General features: G+C 52.5%; 2 long non-coding RNA genes and 1 other non-coding gene across 3 annotated transcripts; 2 read left to right on the top strand and 1 right to left on the bottom strand.

Moving 5' to 3' along the window:
- Nucleotides 1-645: 645 nt before the first annotated feature.
- Nucleotides 646-7,605, top strand: LOC147648798 (uncharacterized). Its single transcript, XR_015279907.1, has 2 exons — nt 646-4,376; nt 5,834-7,605. It is a non-coding gene; the product is annotated as an uncharacterized LOC147648798 (long non-coding RNA).
- LOC147648797 (uncharacterized) lies at nt 1,268-8,672 on the bottom strand. Its single transcript, XR_015279917.1, has 2 exons — nt 8,506-8,672; nt 1,268-5,881 (listed from the first exon to the last, which is right to left on the bottom strand). It is a non-coding gene; the product is annotated as an uncharacterized LOC147648797 (long non-coding RNA).
- On the top strand, nt 4,295-4,368 carry TRNAR-UCU (transfer RNA arginine (anticodon UCU)). Its single transcript has one exon. It is a non-coding gene; the product is annotated as a tRNA-Arg (tRNA).

Here is an 8,672-nt window from a genome sequence, read left to right as displayed (position 1 = left end):
AACACCGGGAAACACCGGGAAACAACGGGAACAACGGGGATAAACACCGGGAACAACGGGGATAAACACCGGGAACTACGGGAACAACGGCGATAAACACCGGGAACAACGGGGATAAACACCGGGAACTACGGGGATAAACACCGGGAACAACGGGGATGAACAACGGGAACAAACACCGGGAACAACGGGGATAAACAACGGGGGATAAACACCGGGAACAACGGGAACAAACACCGGGGAGCAACGGGGGACGAACAACGGGGAACACCGGGAACTCCGGGGGACAAACACCGGGATTCCCGGGAAATCCCGGGGAACAAACACCGGGAATCCCAGGGAACAAACACCGGGAATCCCAGGGAACAAACACCGGGAATCCCAGGGAACAAACACCGGGAAGGAAGGAGAACAAACACCGGGAATCCCAGGGAACAAACACCGGGAAGGAAGGAGAACAAACACCGGGAATCCCAGGGAACAAACACCGGGAATCCCAGGGAACAAACACCGGGAATCCCAGGGAACAAACACCGGGAATCCCAGGGAACAAACACCGGGAAGGAAGGAGAACAAACACCGGGAATCCCAGGGAACAAACACCGGGAAGGCTCCGGCAGAGAGCAGCGAGCCCTCGGGGTGAGGCGCGGCCTGCGCGGGACAAGGCCCGGGGGAAGCCAAAATCCCCTCGAGTGAGGGGAATTTTTCCAGGAAAACTGGGGAGAGCTGGAATAGCGAGGGCAGGAGGTGGCAGGGATGGAAGGATTTTGTTCCCAGCACCTAAAGGGGCTCTGAGGGCCCTGGAGAGGGACTTTGGGAAGGGGAGCGGAGTGTGGGACAAAGCTTGAGCTGAAGGAGGGGATGTTCAGGTGGGATTTGGGGAAGAAATTCCTCCCTGGGAATAACCTGGCACAGATTATTCCATGGCTGCCACATCCCTGGAAGTGTCCAGGGCCAGCTTGGAGCAACCTGGGGTAGTGGAAAGCATCCCTTGGGTAATCCTGGATCCCTTCCCACCCCAACCATCCCTGTGATCATCCCTGTGATCATCCCTGTGATCATCCCTGTGATCAGTGGCCGTGTATAATTTTAGTTTAATAAGTTAATTTATAAGTTTAGTTAATAATAAGTTTGTGGCTGAGATTCAATGTTCTCCCCAGGCACATCAGCCTCTCTCCACTCCTTTTATTCCTGATGCTTTTTTGCTTCAACCTGGGATGTAAAAACATCCCCTCTGGGGATTGATGTCCAGCAAAACACAATCAGATCATTTGTATGCAGCACTTTATTCGCTTTTCAAAAGTCCACACGCTGTGTTTTAACTGAAAGCTTTGATAAGTAGTAAAAAGGTGGGAAAACAGCCACTTATTCTGCAAGTTTTGGCACAGCCACCGATGCCAGCCCATGGCACTGATGGCAAAGCCTCCCAAAATTGTGGCTGTGCTTCATGTGGTCATTTCAGGGGAGCAAAATGCAGGAGTTCCTGATAAATGATTTTTAGATGAGCCCAGTCCTATAAAATAAGCAAGGCTCAGACACTGGAGAGTTTGAAAATAAGTGTGATATGATGGTCAAGCAAAGAGCAAGACACCTGGCTTGTGGGTGCTGTTAAAAATGGCTTGCAAAGGAAGAAAAAAAAGATTACAAATTTAGGAAAAAATAAGAATATACCTGATGTAAGGATCTGGGGAAGAGCCTGCACCATCACAGGTGTGTTAGTGGATTTTTGGCCTCGAGCCACACAGCTTTACCCTCGTGGCTCTGGCTCTTGGTGGCTCTTGGAGAAGGTTTTATTGGGGAATTGGGTGGTTGTAGCAATAAAACCTTGTGGCTGTATTTACAGCTGTACTGTAAAACCTTTCTCTGGATACCACAAAGCAATCTCAGCTCTGGTAGGGATTTTCTGTTGCTGTTTGTTTTGGTGTGCAAAGGATTTCAGGATCTCTCAGCACCGGTGCTGCTGCCCTGGAGCAGCTTTAGGTGAGGTGGATCTGAAGGCTCCATCAGTCATCAAATTGCTCAGAGTTTTGTCTTCCCAAAGGCCTTTCCCAGCTGTTTATTAGGTGGTAAATTCTCTGGGTTCACTCTGGGCCACTGCATCCTTGCTCGTGGCTCATGTTCTTGCTGTCTGGGAAATGATTTGTGGCTGGGAGGTGAGCTGGGGGAAGAGTTGGCAGCTTTTTCACTCCTGACACATTTCTGTGTGCTGGGGGCACAGAATGGGATGCACTGGCCTCTCCCAGCACCAAAAACAACCTGGTGGTGCCTGTGCTGCTCTCCCTCCACTCTCTGCTTCCCAAATTTGGCACATCTCAAAGGAGCAGAGGGACAGCTGGGACCTCAGGGGAGACTGACGGGGTTATTGAAGGTACAGAAACACCTGGCAGGTGTCCCCAGAGCTGTGTCTTGGGATGAGGATGAGGCTCTGGTGCTCTCCTGGCGGTGCTGCTGCTCCTCTGGCACAGCCCTGCAGCCCCTGGTTCTCCCCACACTTTCCCCTGACAGAAATGTGGCATTTTCATCAGGACATGTTCAAACTCCTGGTTCTTTCTGGTGCAATTAGCACCAAAGGGGAGCTCCAGGCAGGAGGAACGAGGCTTCCTTCAAACCTCTGATTCCAGGGATGTGCCTGCCCATAAAGCCACAGTCATTCTTCTGAGAGTTTTGTGCTATTTAATTAATCATCTCCAGATTTTCTGCTTGCTGGTGCCTTCAAAGCAGGCACTTTTGAGGTGCAGCCTCCCAAAATCATATTCAAAGCTGGTGTCTTCATCCCCCAGGAGGAGCACACAGTCACAGGCTGTGGGAGATTTTTCTCATCCTTTAGAGCTTTATACCTTTGTCTAAGATTTTTTTCTGTGACTTTTTTAAGCACAGCCTTTGGTCACCCTGCAGATGGGTGTTCTACACTTTGAGTTTTCTCCAGGTCCCAGTGTGATCACAGTTGGTTCACAGAGGGATTTATTTCAAGGATTATCAATTTACTGGGTTATCTTTTGCAGCAGGAAGGGTTTTGCTGATAGAAGTTCAACCTCTGCCTTCTTTCCCACCGTTCCAAGTTGGATTTTACTTGTCAAGACAACCATAAAGCCTTCCACGAGTGAAAGGAAAACCAAATCCTTTGGGTTTGCATCAGGTGTGCCGAGGTTGTCAGTGCTGTGCCTCTTCTCTTCAGCACCACACAACTTCACAGCTCATTTTGGGCAGAAGTCAGGTCTTTTCCAGCCCAGGAGGGAGGCAGGGATTTGGCCCAGGACAGATTCTCTGGGATTTTAGCCACGAGCACAGAGGTGCCTCAGCCTGAGGCAGGAGGGACAGCGCTGAGGAAAGCAGGGGTGCAGCAGGAGCTTGTCCTGTGCTGGTGGTGTGATCTTCATCATCTAAACCCGGGTGTTTGAGGGGGTTTATCCTCAATTCTGAGGTTCTGACCGTGGTTCCATGGCGTTGAATCTCCTCTTGTTTTATTCCTGCTCTGGGCTGTTCACCGCCCACATGAGCTGCCTGAGGTTGGACCTTCAGGTCACACTGACCTTGAGGCAAAAACTCCCTGTGTCAGGGAATTCCTCTTCTTGGATTGCACTTAAGATCTCCCCTTTCACGGGAATTGATGGCGTGTTTGGGAGTGAACAGCAGCCTGAAATCTGTGGGATTCCAAATGCGCCCATTCCCAGCCAGGACGCCGTGACAGAGTTGGATCAATTGTTAATAGGTCAGTGGTTGTAAATGGACCTTTCCTGTTGTTTTGACATCGTCTCCATTTTTTTTTCCCCAACAGAAGAGGCACAATGTTTCTTCATTAAACCCCTGATTGACAGCTTGCTGAAAGGAAACCCACAGTAGCTGCTTTTCCTTTCTTTTCTCTGCTCAAACCTCAGGTTCTCGGCGCTTTTTTCACCCCGACAAGCAGAGCTCCCCTCACCATTGTCAGCGCTCTCAGCTAAATCCTCTTTCATCTTTATCCCTTGGCTTCTGCAGCGAGGAGGATGCCGTGATGCTGATGCTGAGGGAGATGCAGCGATGAACTCTGCTCCAGGATTTAGCTCTGCCCGCAGCCGAGCGCCGGGGATGCTGCGGAAAGGTTGCCAGAGAGGCGGATACCAGCCTGCATCCAGGTTTTTGCTGCATCCCCGCTGCCAGACGAGATATGGATGATCCCTGGGATTATTCCTGCCGTGTCCCTGTGCAGGGAGGGGATGCTGGAGGTGCTGCCGTGCCGGGGAGGTGCCGGTGGGTGCCGGACCCTGCGGCGCTGTGGATTTTTCAGTTCTGGAGCCGACGCTCCCCTCACGGTGAGGTCTCTGTGGCGCAATGGACGAGCGCGCTGGACTTCTAATCCAGAGGTTCCGGGTTCGAGTCCCGGCAGAGATGATCTCCAGGCAGGTGTCTCTTTTATTTTAGTGCCATTTCCCCTCCCAGTCCCCATCCATTGCATTTATAACGCCCCCGAGGGTTTGCATGGGGAGGGAATGACTTTTCCTGGCACGGCTGATGGATGTGACATCCCTGTTCTCCCTTCTGCAGGCGTTTCTCCTCCATCATCTCCCCCTTCCCTCATTCCCTTTGGTATCTCCTCCAAGCAGGTGTTTTAACCCCAGCACCGCCCCATTTTTGATACCTTCCTGCTAAGGGAAGTTCTGTGCTCTCCAGGAGGGCCCAGCAGGGGTCAGAACCTTCTGGTGGTGTTTCCTGTCACAAATGAAGTCACTTTTTTCATGTGTGGCCAAAGAAGTGTAGATCTCTGATCTAAGTGTCCACCTTGGTGAATTTGGGTAGCTCAGTGTTCCTCACCTGGACCTTTGTACTCTGAAATGGTCTTAAACTGCCAGAGGGCAGGGTTAGATGGGATATCGGGAAGAAATTGTTCCCTGTGAGGGTGGGGAGGCTCTGGCACAGGTTATTCCATGGATGCCCCATCCCTGGAAGTGTCCAAGGCCAGGCTGGACAGGGCTTGGAGCACCCTGGGATAGGGGAAGGTGACCCTGCCATGGCAGGGGTGGGACAGGACAAGTTTTAAGGTCCCTCCCTCCCCAAACCATTCCATGGCTCCACGCTCTGCACACCTGCCAATCCCAGGCTGCTCTCCCATTAACTGCATTTCTGGTCTCCAGTGGAAAACCAGTCCATCCCCATCACTGGCCTTATTTTCCTTCTTGTGGTGTCTGTGCAAATGCTGGAGCTCAGCCTGTTTGGAAAACCAGGCCCTGCTGGTGCTGGAAGTTCTGCCCCCGTGTTCATCGTGGCAAAATTGTCATTTCCATCACATCCGGGGGGAAAGGGCCAGAAGATTATGGAGAAAAAGAGGAAATATGTGGGCAGCAAGTGGGACACACCCAAAGGAAAGTTTGGTAGGAATGAGGGGAGAAAGGGCAGATTGTGCAGAGATCACTTCTGCCTTCAGCAAATGGAGAATGAAATATCTTCATTTGCATTTTGGGACGGGCAGCAATAAAACTGCCATTCCAGCTTGGCTCCTCTGGGAAGGGTTGGAGCTCCTCTTCCCTTGATGAGCGTGGAAGGGCTCAGGAGCAGGTCCTTGGTGTTCTGCTGAGAACCCCAGAGTGCCACAGGTTCAGGGACATGCTGTGCCAGGGCAGGAGCTCCCTGTGACCCCCCAAATTCAGGCACCAGAGTTGTCACTGCTTGTGTGGGACGAGCTCTGTTCATCACCTCACCTGTGTGAGGAGGACACAGAGCTCCCAACCCCTCTCAGCTGCACTTTTGGTCTCCCTTGCTTTCTTTTGCTGAAGGTCCTGGAGCTCATTTTTGACTTTTCCAGAACTTCCATCTGTTTTATAATCTTCCCAAACCTTCAGCTCCCCCCTTACCTCACCAGGTCGCCCTCGGGTGCGCTGCCCAGGAGGTGTGAGGGTTCCTGTTCTCCCTGCAAGAAGAGAAATTCTCATTTGGAAAGGAAAAAAATCAGCCAAATGTGCTGGGAAAGGTGAGGAAAATCGAGGAATTCATTCCCTGCAGGACACAAACACTTAGTTCCACCTGAGTTCCACCTGAGTTCCACCTGTCCTGTCACTGCTGCAGGATGTTGTTCCCAGCCTGGGTTTTTGGCAATGACCACATGTGCAAACACAGTTCAAAAGCAATTCCTGCTAATTATCCCAGACTCCCCACCAGAATCAGGAAAACTTTGCTTTCTGCCCCAGAAAATTCCAAATTCCCAACAAAAAAGGATGTTTGGGGTGCCCTGTACTGAAGAGGGAGCTTCCATGGAATCTTACATTTATCCCTCCAGACCTCAGGCAGCTTCAGGCTCCCAGGGATGAATCCCCATCTGGAGGGGCAGGGAATTCGTCTCTGAGATCCCCAAACACCACCAAAAAATAGAGGGAATTGTCCCTGGTAACCCTAGAACGGATGAAAACGGTGGAATGCTTTCATGGCAGTTCTAGAACCAACAGAAAGAGTGGAATTCTCTCCTGGCAATCCTAGAACCAACAGAAAGAGTGGATTGATTGGCAACCCTAGAACTGGCAAAATGCTCCCCTGGCAAGCCTAGAACCACCAAAAATGGTGGAATTCTTCCCTGGCAAGCCCAGAAGGAACAGAAACAGTGGAACGATCCCCTGGCAAACCTAGAACTGATAAAAAACTGAAATGATCCCATGGCAACCCTAGAACTGATAAAAACCGGTGGAACATTCCCCTGGCAACCCTAGAACTGATAAAAAACTGAAATGATCCCATGGCAACCCTAGAACTGATAAAAAACAGTGGAACATTCCCCTGGCAACCCTAGAACTGATAAAAAACTGAAATGATCCCATGGCAACCCTAGAACTGATAAAAAAGAGTGGAACATTCCCCTGGCAACCCTAGAACTGATAAAAAAGAGTGGAACATTCCCCTGGCAACCCTAGAACTGATAAAAAACAGTGGAACATTCCCCTGGCAACCCTAGAACTGATAAAAAATGGTTGAATGCTCCCCTGGCAACCCTAGAACTGATAAAAAACAGTGGAACATTCCCCTGGCAACCCTAGAACTGATAAAAAACGGTGGAACATTCCCCTGGCAACCCTAGAACTGATAAAAAACGGTGGAACATTCCCCTGGCAACCCTAGAACTGATAAAAAACGGTGGAACATTCCCCTGGCAACCCTAGAACTGATAAAAAATGGTTGAATGCTCCCCTGGCAACACCAAACCAAACAAAAACGATGAAATGCTTGATTGACGACCCTAGAACCAACAAAAACTCTTGGAATGACTCCCTGGCATCCCTAAAACCAACAAAAACTCCGGAATGTTCCCATGCCATCCCTAAAAACAACAAAAATGTTGGAATTCTCCCCTGGAATCTCCTTTCCCGTGGGCTCTGGACTGTTCCTCCTGCCCCATGGGTGATAAAGGTTGGACACCTTGGTCATCACCCACCCCAAACAGAGCCAGGGCAGTGACATGAGGGGACAGTTTGGGGCTCTGTGTCCCTGATCCTTGAGGAATTTTTAACCCCTGATCCTCCTCCCTGCTCTCTCCCCTCGAGGTTTGCCAAAGTCAGCATGGATGTGGTGCCTGCAGGAGCTCCCAGGGTTTGGGGTTTGGGTTTATCTCGAAATAAATTCACCATTTCTGGCTGATTGTTCATTTAATGCCTGTGCTGGGGGCTCGGTGCCAACGCCAGGAGCTCCAGGGAGGCCGAGGATGGGGCTGCACCTGCCCTGGGGCAGCAAAAACATGGGCAGGGTGGGGGGCTTTGGTGTCCTGGGGGGTCTCTCTTGGATTTGGGGGTGTCCAAAGTATGGGGAGTGAAGGTGGGGGAGTCCCTGGAGCTCAGGGAATGGAGGAGGGGGTTTCCCCTGTGTGGGATGATGGAAAGGGGTCTCCACTGCCCTCCTGGGGGATGGAAATGGGGGTCTCTGGGGGATGGAAATGGGGTCTGTGCTGTCCTGGGAGATGGAAATGGGGGTATCTGGGGGATGGAAATGGGGGTCTGTGCTCTGGGGGATGGAAATGGGGTCTGTGCTGCTCTGGGGGATGGAAATGGGGGTCTCTGGGAGATGGAAATGGGGGTCTGTGCTCTGGGGGATGGAAATGGGGGTCTCTGGGAGATGGAAATGGGGGTCTGTGCTCTGGGGGATGGAAATGGGGGTCTGTGCTGTCCTGGGGATGGAAATGGGGGTCTCTGGGGGATGGAAATGGGGGTCTGTGCTGCTCTGGGGGATGGAAATGGGGGTCTCTGAGCTCTGGGGGATGGAAATGGGGGTCTCTGTGTGCCCTGGAGGATGGAAATGGGGGTCTCTGTGTGCCCTGGGGACGGGAAACGGAACAGAAAACTCGGAGCGGTGCCTGTCCCTGTCCGCATCCCGCACCCTCCGGGCCGGTACCGGGGATGTTCCGGGGTGGGACCGGAACGGAACCGAGGCTGTTCCGGGGCGGTTCCGGGGCGGTTCCGAGGCGGTCCCGGGGTGGTACCGGGGCAGTCCCGGGGCCGTTCCGGGGCGGTCCCGGGGCGGCATCGGGGAGGTCCTGGGGAGGTTCCGAGGCGGTACCGGGGCTGTTCCGGGGCTGTTCCGAGGCGGTTCCGGGGAGGTACCGGGGAGGTCCTGGGGAGGTTCCGAGGCGGTACCGGGGCTGTTCCGGGGCTGTTCCGAGGCGGTTCCGGGGAGGTACCGGGGAGGTCCTGGGGAGGTTCCGAGGCGGTACCGGGGCTGTTCCG

This window comes from Cyanistes caeruleus, chromosome 30, assembly GCF_971803275.1.
Source record: "Cyanistes caeruleus chromosome 30, bCyaCae1.hap1.1, whole genome shotgun sequence".
In the NCBI taxonomy this organism is placed as follows: domain Eukaryota; kingdom Metazoa; phylum Chordata; class Aves; order Passeriformes; family Paridae; genus Cyanistes; species Cyanistes caeruleus.
This window is presented reverse-complemented; position numbering and strand designations above follow the sequence as displayed.